We start from the raw sequence: 13685 nt of genomic DNA, 5'->3' as shown, positions 1-13685 counted from the left end.
ATCCCCTGAGAGTGACTTTCTCTCTATTCTGATGGAAATCAATATTTACGATTTTTATACTCCACCACCCTTAATTCTTCCATTCTCTGCATGGTCAGATCCGCACGCTGAGACTTCTTCAAAAGGAAAAATACTATAATTTCCATTTCTGTCATCATAATCATTTGAGCCAGACAGTAATGCAGTCCATTGAATTCACATCTCCCTGTCACTCTTCATCTCAGAGCGACAGACTGCTTCCTGACAGCAGACTGAAAATAAGTTGGATTCACACTGTCAAGATCCTCTCTTAGAGTTATTCCTGGCTGCTGGAGCTTGGGACAAAAAAAGAACACAGTCGTGAATGTCTGGTCCTAAGTTGGATAAGTGGTTGAGCTCCTATGCCACTCAATCAACCTGAGGAGATTTGGCGATGTGCAAGTAAACAATAGTCTGGATAAATGAATGGGAATGCTATTTTAGGTCATTTTCTCCTGACCTGTCCTGTCTTGAGTGGATGTTCATTCCCGCCCCCTCCATTAAAACATCCCTGACACGACTGCTAAAGAGTTGGCTGTGCATCACTCTGTCCCTCATTAGCCATACGCTGCTGTCTTGGACATGCCACAAACACAGCCATTAAGCATCCAATGACCACCATCTCTCAGCACCAGTTGTTTGTGGGAGTCATTTGAATATTATCTGTGCAAAACTATATTTCACAATGGTATGATTGGCCTATTTTGGCACTCTGCCAGGTTTTTGTGTAATGGGACACTTGTACTGGCTGTTCTTTCTCCTATGTTTATCAGACCGACAGAATAAAAAAGCAGTCTCCTTGTTAAGGTTAGAGGCAAAACTGTATTAAATTGTCATTGTACACTGAGACTTTGCAGGGGTTGCTTATGCTTGAGGACATAAAACACTGACTCTAGCTCTTGAGGATAAAATGTATCCTTATGTATCCTTTTAGCACAGAGTCAAGACAAGGTGAAATGGGTGTATAGTCAAATCAACATTTATGAATGATGATGGCTTCTGGTGGTCTTTTCTGGGAGTTTCTAATGCTACCGTCATGGTAACTGACAGTAAGTGAACAATAGTGAAGATGAGTAGAAGAGACAAGAATAGAAAGTTAATGTTCATGTCACAGTCTCCTGCTCTGCTCTTTGACATGAAGTCATTGTGGCTCCATCAAAGAGTACTCTCTTCACATTTGGCTATTTCTGCTTAAGACCAAAACTAATGAGTCAAAGTGAGGCATGCAAGTACAGTATGAATGTGTGGCTGCTGTTGCAGTTTTGTTTGATTAGTGTGCATTATATTTGCTCTTTTTTAGATTTCAGTTCTACTTACATCAGGGAACTTTCTGCAGTCAGTAGAGTTCTTGAAAGAAATAGCTGTGAAGATGTTTTTTTTGTGTGCAAAACTCTGGAAATCTCTCTCTAGCAATGATGTTGAGCTTTATCTAAAATGCTATTGTGACATTCCCATTAAGCCAGTGGACAACTATGGTATGGTGAGGACATGCAAAGTAAGTAAGTCTGTGCAAATGTACTAACTCACTGGAGCACCAAACCCCATTTCCAAATAGCCCTATAGTGACCACATTATGTACCCTGGCCAGGTGACAAAGTGCTTTATAATTCAGCCTATAGACCATCAGGTGCCAGATTGCCGAATCATTAAGTGCTTTGTGGAAAACGTGTCCACAGAGCCAGTGAGTGTCAATAGGAGAGCAAGTGGTCCCTGCATGTGCGGGCATTCAGCCCAGTGTGTTCCTCCCTTCCGACTGGGAGTTCAACGTAGCCCAGTGTTCAGCTCACATCCCGGCCAGATGTTATGTCTCAACTTCCTTTGGCCCAGCCTCAGCCTGCTACCCAAAAAGCAGCTGTGCAGCCAAGAGACTGAATGACAATGAGTGATGAGGGTGGACAAGAGACAAGCAGATAAGTGAGGTCTTTAGTATGAAATCACAAGCAATTCTCTGTAGAAAGCCCTGCTGTTTGATGATGTGAAATGTAAAATATTTAAGGGACCAATGCTCAGAACTAGTCATACCCTAACATACTGTAAGGAGGGTGGCACGGCGTGGGGAAACGTCAGTAGTCAATACATGGACTGTATAATTCTTATCATTGAGGGGAAAGTAATTTATGCATTTACTTCAGCCAAATCACAAGAGACAGCATTTTTATTTATCAGAGGTTCTCCAGATGGTCTTCTTTCAGGCATTTTATACAGATTCCCTGGCAAACTGTGCCTCATACAAAATATATTATTAGGCTACATTCAAATGGGAAAATCCTTCTTATTAGCAATCAGCTGCCAAGATTTGTAAACAGGAAGTTTTTTGTGCTTTTTGCTGTGCTATGCCACTATTCCTCTCCTCTACAGCATTATTGGCAGAAAGGTGGGACATAAGTTGTTTTGTTAATAAAATATCTGCATTTGAAAAGAGTCACTAGACAACTGATGAAGTAAAAATCATGCCTGGGAGAGGTTCTGGCTGTGTTCTAATTGTATACATGGGTCTTATCCTCTTCTTGAAGCTGGATTTGATAAGAGATCCTTTCAATCAATAATGGAAATTTAACAAAACGACGATAGTGGTGCAAGGTGACCACTGCTAGTGAGTAACACTTTTCCTTGATAAGAAAACCAATATGGTCTGTGTTTTATCAATATACAAATTAAGGAGCAGAACAGTAGCAGCCCCTAAAGGCTAAAATGTTAATTACACCCCACAACACAAACTCTCATCCTGATGGTTTGGTTGTTGCTGATGTTGACTTTGCTCTTGTAGGCTGAAGCTGATATATGTAACACAATTGCACATCCTTAAGTATATGTTTGCATTATTCAAAAGAGCTGACATTGTGCGGCAATGTCAACATATATTGTCTTCACCACATTTCTAAAGCTTTATATGAGCTGTAACATACCTATACAGAAATAATAGGCTTCATAAGGCTGCATGCTTTGCTTCCATGGGAGCTCTGCAGCCAATCAGTGTGTTATTCCCTGAAATGGCCAGGTGTTCTATTGCCCAACCGAGGCATTTTATGTATCAGCACTTCTCTGCGACTTTCTTTACTCGTTTCGCTCCCATCATCCACTTTCTCCTTGTTTAAATGATGTGAAAAATTGCATACTTGCAGTGTAGTGTCCTGGTGGATCACTGGGCGATAGGGGGACATACACTGAATACCGTACAAAATAACACCTCCCTCTATGTCTCAATAGTGAGCTTTCGTATATAATGTACTGAATGTTGCTTTTTCTCATTGTCATTGCCTTTTTCTTTCCCACAACCAGAAGTTCTTGATAAAGGGGACACAAGCCTCTATGAAACTCAACTAACTCATGTGTTATGTGAACATAAATAGTAAAATCATCTATGCTCCCAGCAGATAATTCAATACTCTGTGCTGACTTTTTTAGCATATACCATGTTAAACTATCATATATTCCCTCTGTTTGTTTTGTGTTCTTCTGCATTCTTTCATAACTAACACATGCCTCTTCAAGACAGTCCGGCAATCCTAAAGAAAAAAGTGACAAAGCACTAAAAGAGGTTTTTCAGATGCAAAATATCATTTTCATTTAAAAAATGATAGTGAGATGTGAAATAAAGGTGAATTGTTCAGTCCTAGGAGAATCATGAGCACAATTTACAGATTGTGTGATTCAGTTGACTTAAAAGGGCCAATACATCAATGGGCAGTAATGAAGAAGGTGAGAACAGGTAGAAAGTGTTATTCATGAACTCAGTAGATGGGCATACAACCTACACTGGTGACTAATTGAATAGATTAACCATTTACGAATGGATATGCCTCTATCCACACACACAAGAAGAAGAAAAACCCCCACACATGTCCACAGTCTAGTGTGCAAACAGTACTCGTAGGGGTGAATGTGGAGAACATATAGGACAAGAACTAAGAGAGTCCACAAGGTCGCATCCACTTTGGGCTCTATAAAGAAAACATTTTTCTAAAGTCTTAAGATACACATATGTTTATAAAAGACACACAAAAGAGGACATTGTATTTTAAAATAGACTGACATAGGACTTGAAGAGTGTCCTTGTTGGATGAAAACATTGTGGAAACAGTTGCAGCAGAACCTTTTTGTATATTATACAATACTATAAATGCTGAAAAATATTGAGCATGAAGGTTTATTTTCAGCCCATGAAAAAAGTAGTTCATCTTATTGCTTTTCCAGAGCTTTGAAAGCTTTGAAAGACAGAGGACCTTGTATTAAATTGTCTGTCAAATATTTCTTTTTAACAATAGCCAATCCCAGTTTCAGTATAGCTGTATCATGATATTTCATATTTACAATTCATTATTCTACACTTAGTGTAATAAAAACAACCAGCAGCTGTTCATTCATAAAGGACAGTCTTATTATTTTGGATATATTTCCCCATCAATGAACTTTGAACTGATAGTTATGAACCTATGTTAGAATAATAGCACGAAGCAATCAACCTGAGAGTAAAGGCATGTGGCTAAAGAAGTATAGATTATGGTGGTTGTTGAACTGCAACAATGGAGGTCGACCCTGTTTGAATTCATAGGTGTGTGGAGCTTTTGGGATTTGATCTAAAGAGCTCTCCTGGTGGACTCTAATCAAACGTTTATAGGCGCCTTCCTTCCTCCCTTCCTCCCTTGCTTTCCCCTCTAGCTCTCTGGCTTCCTCCTCCTCTCCCTCATTCCTCCATCTCTGCGTCCTTCCTCTATCGTGACACTGATTAGAAGCGAAGAGACAAATTAATCGGGGGAGCCAGGTTGCCAGCTTTCTCTGAAGGAGGACATCCACAGAATTTTTAAGGGAAATGCGACGTCAACTTCCATCAATGCTAAAGGAGGAGTGTGTGTGTATATGAGTGTGAGTGTGAGTCCAAGTATGGGTAGGAGCAGCGCGGGGCCCATGCATAATCACCTTATCATATCTCTGTGAATGGAATAGTGAATTGATCTGATTAGAGGTTGGATGAGAAGAGGAGGCGAGGGGAGAAGCCTGGCATGTAGAGCAGCTTCCTCTGAAAGAGGGGGAAAGAGAATTGGAGGGAGAGAAGGGAGAAAGAATATCATGACAAGGGAGGAGGAGGAAGAAGAGGAGGATGAGAGTGAGGAGGAGCAAGCTGAGTATAAGTAAGGGAGGATGTCCGAGGAGATGAGGAGACTGGAGACTAAAAGAGGAGATGAGAAAGTGGATGAGAATTAAAGAAGATACTAGGTTAATAAAAAGGGAGGAAGGAGAAGAGGAGGACAAAAAGAAAAGAACACATTTCTAGCTGCTTTTATCTGTTTTGTAATTTTACCCATTGGTCAGTCTCCATCTTTTAATTTGTTTTTCACCACCACAGATAAGTGTTGGAGCTGATCAACCAGCAGTTGACAAACAGTGGCGGACACAGGCTGTCTGAGGGGCAGGAGCAAAAAAATAAGTTAATATGGCACCAGCTGCATGTAGTCAGGCACCAGTGTGCAGAAAGTCATCATGTATTTTCTGGTGAAACAGTTCCAAACCCTGTAGGGCAGTCTATATGGCACCCATTTGTGCACTGCATCAAATGTTCTCCACTGGAAGGGCTCACTAGAGGGCACTTTATCATGTTGTCTTGCACATTTGGTCACTATAGAGGACACTTCTGTCTACCAGGGGGGCATCCAAGAGGACTCTTCGTAGCCCTTAATTTGAGCTCTTTTCAGAAATCCTAGTATCTACAATTCAATGACAACAGAGATTGTGCAACATAAATTTTTTTTGTGTAATGTACGGCACTTTGCATTGCTGTTGAAAGTGATGTACAAAAAAATGGCTACACATTTTTACAGTTGGAGAATGTAAGAATCAATTTAGGCCTACAACACATATAAATGAAAATGCTGAAAAATAACAGTTATTGATTTCCATTTTGTCAAAGCCACATTAGAGGAGTGCTACAGTGGTTTATCCTCACTGAAAAGTGTTTCTCTGGCTGTTTCACTCAGCCCTGATGGTTGCAACTTGCTCACTCCTCTTAAACCAGAGTTTGAATTTCAAAATGAGCTTCATAAACATATATATATTTAACAATTAAACAAATTATGTGTATTTATTTATGTGAAGAAAAAGTAAAAATAGGCTTCAAAATAGGCTTCTTCAAAATTGTACAGGTGACATCACAGATTGTCCATATACAGTCCAGGTTTCACACCATTTGCCTTTTCTCTCCTCAGTTTCTCTCTTTTTTTTCTTCATCAAACTCCAAACCAGGGAAAAAAGGTGTTTCATTACTTAAATTCAGCACCTTGCCACAATATCTTTTCTCCATGATTGTATTTACCCCTTGTCTTTCTCTGATAGCCAAGGACTGCTAATAGACCTTGTGTTCAGCTGCTTCAAGGTCAAGAATGTCTGAATGATTGAATCTCAGGTTAATGGAATAATTTCCCGCAGTAGTTCATGGGTAGATCTAGTCATGTAAACAGTTGAACAGAAAGACAGAAACGGTAGTATGATCTAATTTTGTCTTAATTTGCCTCCCTGGAATTGTTTAGCCCTAGACAATTGTGCGCCTATGAAAAGTAGCTCATTTACAATGAGGAACTACTGCAGTGGGGAACAGAAACTTTGCTTCAGATAGTTGTGTTACCATATGGCCACTCCTCACGTCAACACAAACTCTTGTTTACCTGCTTAACATCTTAGCCTGTCCTATTTTCCGTCCAAAAACTCTGGATTCACCACAGACGAGTGTGTGCGCGCACTCACACGTACAACACACAACACCCAGTCAGCAATTCTCTGGGAGGCACGGCAGTAGATCATAATTAGAGCCAATCAAAAAGAAGCGTACAGCCTGTTACTTCCTGCCAGCCAGCCAGCCAGCCAGTTAGTCCATCTGGCCATACTTAGGCCTTCTGTGCTCGGCTAACTCTCTCACAACAGCTAATAGATCGCTTTCATTCATGGGGAATAACTTGAATACATGTACTGGCAGCAGATTTGACACACACACGAGGACTTGACACCAGACTTGAGCACTAATGGTGGATGTGTGGGTTTTTTTTCCTCTTTTTTGCTGCCATTCTATCCGAATTCATTTGGCATATCTACTAGCTTTGTGTGTGTATGTGTGTGGTGTTTACTGCATTTTAGAATTAAATATTTACCTGATACTGTATGTGAACCATTAACTGACAGTGTGACTTATGGGAGCAACAGATGACATTTTTCCTCTCATGGCAACACCCCTTATCGCTCATGTCATCCTTCTACCTCTGCATCTTCCCCTCCATTTATCCCTCTCTCTTTCTTTTCATTCTCTCAGTGCCTCTTTCTGTCTCTGTCTGTTGTCCTCTCCTTGCCCACTCTTCTCCATCCCATCTCTCTCCTCCTTTCAGTGTGTTCCTCTCCCCAAATAATTGCCTTCCTCACTGAGTCATTGTCCACTCATTTATCTCCCGTCTGCCTGTGTTTCTGATTACTGCTCTGCAAATCAGGTTTCTCCATCCCTTTGTGCCTCCCTACAACTTATTGCTCCCTCTCTGTGCTGCTGTTGTACAGTATGACCTACAGCCATTTTACCAGGTACTTGTTTTAATGATTTATATACATAGCTACATGTTACTGTGTATGTACAGTTTGTCCCAAAATAAGAGATATTTATATCATTGTGTTGGTCTGGCCTGTAAGGAACTTATTTTTAAAATAAATGTGGACATTTAATGTGCAAATTTTATGAAAAATGCAGTGCATGTACTTACCTAATAATGAGATATAGATCAAGGTACAGCTGATACCTCACCCTTATAGGTTATCTTTTGACCCACTAGCCTTCATTTTATAAAAATTTTCTGCACAGAGTGGGTCTTTAATCTGTCCTTGTCAAACGCTGAAACATGATTGGGTTTCCTGTTCATAATCTAAGATTAATGGGTACCAACGACTACCTGCTTGTCAAACCTGAGCAGCGAACAGAGATATAAATCACTAATTACATTACTTACTATATTACTTAATTACTAACATTATTTAGTTTGCAGTTAATAAATGGTTCTTATTAGGCAAAATTATCAAAACCATTGAGTGACATCTTCCTCTTCCTGTTAGATTTGTTACACCACGGGAACATTAATACCATGACTATCTAAACCTTGATCATTCTTACTAGTTCCTGAGGTTTGACCTCAGCATAACTCCTCCCCATTCAACCTAAGCTGAGGTTCTATTAGGCAGGATAGAAAACACCTGTGTGGGCGTGCAGACCCTTTAAAATTACAAGGTGCTCTTACTTTACTGGCACACTATCAGCTCAGCTATGTATGGACAGAAAACCTTGCATAATATCTTTTCAGACAGTTTTATAAGTTTTACCTAATTACAGCAACACTATGGAAATTAAGCATTTAGGGCTGTCTGTCTATCACCCTACCAACTTTTGAAAAAAATAGTGCAGTTTAAACTGGAAATGAGCTCTCTAGTGACCCATTGTTTCTTGACTAGACGATAATGTAGGGTTTGCCTCCTTCTCTGTCTGCTGACAGACACACAAAGTTTAACAGAGTTATGTGAGTCCCTTTGGAATGTATTTCTTTTAGCAAGAACCCATACTTAAACCCTAAAAGTTTCATAACAAATTTGCAGCAAAAAAAAAGAAGAGTAATATACTCCATATTGCCATGACTAGCATTTGGAATGAGTTTACTCCATATCTTTTACAAGATAATGAATATGATACGATGCTTTTCTGCCAAAAAAGCTTTGTCCAATTCTGTTGGCAAAGCTGCTGAATATATATATATATATATATATATAGCAGACTTTATATGTACATATATATGTATATATAAAGTCTGTATATGTTTGTGCCTACAGGAAAAGGATGTATGGAATGAACACACACAAAATATGCAGCTACAAAACATCAGAAATAGAGAGATCCATGTAACTAACAAAATGAAAGGCAGACAATACTTTAAGCACTTTGTTTTTGGTATTTTAAGGAATTAACTCACTTTTCTTGATGTGACATGAATTTGGGCCCCCGGGGATTGAAAGCTCAGATGTGTAGTTGAAAGTGTGAATGAACATTAATCTGTTGGTAGAAAATCCATATTTGTAATTATCAGTTCCAGGTAAATGCCAAGCTACAGTGCCAGCTGTGGTGCTAATGAAGATCTCTTACCATGGACACCACGGGTGCTGCTTACATCAATGTGTTCCCAAAATAGCTTTGCTTTAGGCAAATTATACTGATGTCAAAAATACTTGAAAAAATATTAATTCTTTTCAGCAAATTGTAGTGATTTAAATAATACAGAAATTATTTCATTGCCAGCCCAGAAGTCATGGTTGAATACTTTTGAGAGCCACAGGTCTTATTTTGTTTCCTGAAATTACAATGGTTTGGCTCACTGACATGAGCTTTGACATTTGACATTGAGGGTTGAAACTTGGAGACTGACAAGATGAAGGCTGAGAAGGAAAATATCAGACGGTCTCTGGAGAAAAGCATACAGACTGTGAAGAAAAGGGTCCCTGAGACAGATGAGACCTTTCATAGTGTGCATAAAGTTTCTGAATTCTGTATAATTAAGTGTACACCTGCAGAAATTGCTCCTAAATCACAAACCATGGGTACGACTCTAAAGTGCTGTGATGCTGTCGGAGGTTGAGGAGTATTTGTCAATGATTTACTTTATTTCCTAACATAGAAGAGTAATCAAAAATATGGTAATCATGGTGGCATTTTCTAACTCTTTTCTGTCAGATGAAGTGCTCGGGATGCAAGTCGTAATTTTTCCCCAAAAATGACTGGAAAGAACTATCTCATCTCATCTCATCGGATCATCTCATCATCAATCTTATTTGCACAAGCCTTTCTAAATTCTCCATAAAGTCTTCTCCCTGTTTGTGCTCAATGAGCCACAGTCTCATACATCACAGCAGGCAAGGTGACTGAGCTGCAGTCTGGGTCATGAATGATCACACTGAATCAGCACACAAAGACAAAGCCACACAGACAGAAGTGGAAACAAATGCATGCATGCCCTATTCTTGGTGCACCTCTCTGTGTTCATTATGGATTTATTGTAAACTAATTTGTATTCCAAACTCCCTCTTTATTTGTTAAGCTTTGAAGGTCACAACTTAAGATAAATAGTGTAAATACCTAAACATAGATGGCCAATTATATTAGGAAAAGCTATCTTTGGTGTGCAAAGTGAAAGCGTATGTGACTTGAGGGGGGGAAATGAAGGAAAAAATATAGAAAAGAAAAAACCTCTGAAAAGGTTAAAATTGATTCTGGCATCAAGAAGTCCATTTAATCAAACTCTTTAAGCAATGCAACCATGTTGTGCTCGATACAGCTCGTTAATATTGTCCCAAAACTTTACCCATTCATCACAAGCTTTGTAGAAGCCAGATCCTCTGTAACAAAGCTCACTGCTGTCTGTCTTAGCAGTGTGTGTGACAGTCTGGCATTTGCCCTCCCTGGAAAGAGCAAGTCCATATTTCATCACCACCACCACGCCACCGTCTAGCAGACGGACAGAAATTTACATCCCATCTGCGGGTCCCTGTGTATCTGTGGTTTCCATTGTGAGCCAGTAACAGAGGGGGGGGGACAGGAGGGTGTAGCGAGTCATTGATAAGTTATTTTTTGTGTAAATGTCACAGATGCTGACTATGAAAAAGATTAGACCAACAGTGAGGCCCTGTATCTGAAAACTAATTGGATGAAAAAATAAACATGACTTTCTGTTTGAGAGAGAGAGAGAGAGAGAGAGAGTTTGTACATTCACCGCCCATTCATGAATAAAGATTTGCTTGGAGTGCAGCAGCTGCTGTTCACATGCTCTGTTGTCAGATTGGTTTGTGGCTCTCTCTAATTATAATCCATTTGAACACCACTGCTTACATTTCAATTGGATTTCATTTGATCATCTTACTGGATTTGGACCTGCCGAGGGCTTTGTTGGTAAAAATGGAAGTGGTATTCATTCTCTTTCATCGCATATCAAAGCATTATCTTTGAAGATGGAGAACCAAAAACACAACCGAACTTTCAAAGGATAGACACAGAAAATAGTATAAGGTATGGCTAACTATTGTACATGAAGCAACTTTTCTGTTGGCTTGCTCTTGATTTGACGCATGCCTGTAGATTTACAATTTTTCTGGTTAAAAACATTTAAATACTCTGACTGCTCATCACTGAGATGACAGGGATGCTTATGGCTGATTCCTGCTTACAAGAGAGTGTGATTACGATTCATTATAAAAGACAAAGGAGATGAAGTTTGTCAAGGTTGAACTCGAGTACAAGGCAGGGAGGAATAACGAAACACAAAGAAAAAAGAAAAAGAAGAAAACATGTTGAATCCCAAGAGAATTACATCAAAGAGGTAAAACACACACAGATTTTTTAAAAAGGCCTTTCAGGTGCATTAAAGCACCAGTAGGTAACTTTTATAAAAAAAAAACTTTTTGTCAGGTTTGTTGAAACTTTCACTATATCCTGACATGAGACAGATAATCTGTGAAAAAATTTGGGTTCCTCTGGCTCATCCCAGTGTTCATAATGGCATTTGGAAGAATCTACCACGTGTGAACGAAAACAACCAATCAGATAAAGATAGTTGGTTCATTCATTCAGAGGTCGTCGCAGATTATCTGTCTCGTGTACTGAACGTTTCAGTAAATATGACAAAACGTTTTTTTTATAAAAGTTACCTACTGCAGTTAAGACAGTGAAAGTCAGTTTTGGTGGACATTAAGAGATTTTTCTTAAGCCTAAGTGAAACAAGACTGCTCTGAAATTTAGCTTTATGGCTTTATGAAATCATCATTAAAATTGAAAGCTATAAAACTGAGCTGAGCCTGAAATCTACATTCCAGTCCTCACCTATGGCCATGAGCTTTGTTTAATAACTGAACAAATATAAACTGAATACAAGTAGGTGATATATTGCTCACCTTTAGGCCAGGTTCAGACCAACCTAAGCCATCCTTATTTTTTTTGAATGGGACCAACCCGGTAAAAACAGAGGACTCCAGTAAAATCTGCAGGGCCATCTGGCAAAAACTCCTGGCACAACTTTTTCCAGCACCAAGAAAGAGCCAGAGGACACATAGCTCAGGAGAAGGAAGTACAGTATGGGTTGCCACTGTGACCCAGATGGGTATCACAAAATTAACAGGAAACATTAACCAGATAAAATACAAATGTATCTACAAATGTAAATGAATGTCTTTTGAATATGACCAAATACTTATAAGGAGAATGAATCAGGCATTTGTGCTGTAAAAAAAAGTATTTATTTTTCATGTCACATCTGTGCCACAGGTCACATTGCTTTGAACGTTTTTTGCTGTGTCATGATCTTTAGATATAGCTAATACCAGATACTTGAAATCACCAAGTCATTGTTTTATTAAAGTCTAAAACTGAGAATAATTTAGATTCATTTTTAAAGAATTTTTCTTTCCTATCACTGAAAAAAAGGTGATTATAGATTCTTGGCAAAGATCTGTCTGACCATTTGGTAGAACAAAAACTAACTATTATTGATCAAAAGAGCTCATTTTGTAGCTCTCATTGGGCAAGAAAAGTTTCTGCTCCCCTCATCATTGAGATAGTTTGTATTGTCCTGCCAACTTGGGGAATCTTTAATTTAAATGGAAATGAGACACTGGTCTGTATAGATCGAGGATCAGGTGCCTGATCAGTGCTTGATCAGCCTCTCTTTGCACTCTGTACGTGTGTGTGTGTGTGTGTGTGTGTGTGTGTGTGTGTGTGAGAGAGAGAGAGAGAGAGAGAGAGAGAGAGAGAGAGAGAGAGAGAGAAAGAGAGAGAGAGAGAGAAAGAGATAGAGCACTCTTGTACTTTTTCCTGCCTTTCTGAGTTTGAGACTGTTAAACTGGGGACATTCCTGGAGGACATGTTGGCCACTCTTCTCTTCTTCAAAGAGCTCATTAAGCGTGGTTAAGCTAATAATTAAGTTAAAGTAAAGGTCAGGGTTGTGGTTGTGGTTAGACATTTAGTGGTGTTATAGTCAATTCACTGTAACGTTTTTAGGGCAAGATCAGACAACATGCCATCTTTTGCACAAAAAGTTAAGTTGGTCCATATTTTATTTGGAGTAAAATCAATAAAGAGATCAATAAAAAGGCAGCAATGAATAAAAAGATAAATTTACATCAAGGAGGTGCATTTTCTAATGCATGTTTGATACCAAATGTGAGTTTCATTTAGAAACAGGGAGTGGAGGATTCTGTCAGTGGGTTTTTTAGAACTTGATCCAGAAGTTTAGAGTTTGTGTGTGTGTGTGTGTGTGTGTGTGTGTGTGTGTGTGTGTGTGTGTGTGTGTGTGTGTGTGTGTGTGTCGCTTATACAGTCACATTGTAGGGACTCTCCTACTTTTTGGGGACAGAAATCCCCAAAGGAAAGTTCCAGCAGCGTACATCAATCCATTTTAGGGGTTAACATTTGTTTAGCATATGGTGGAGGCATTAAGTGGTTGTGGTTATGTTTGAATTAAATCACCAGGGAATGAATGTGAGTTAATGCAATGTCCTCCTAAGTGATGGAAACAAATGTGTATGTAAGTGTGCAGGGATGCACTGTCTGTTTCCTCTGTCCAACATTGCAGTGTGTGCAGGTGTGTGGGTGTGAATCTGGGCATCTGTGCATTCAT

This window comes from Dicentrarchus labrax, unplaced genomic scaffold (genome assembly GCF_905237075.1).
Source record: "Dicentrarchus labrax unplaced genomic scaffold, dlabrax2021, whole genome shotgun sequence".
In the NCBI taxonomy this organism is placed as follows: Eukaryota; Metazoa; Chordata; class Actinopteri; family Moronidae; genus Dicentrarchus; species Dicentrarchus labrax.
Note: the sequence above shows the minus strand (reverse complement) of the source record.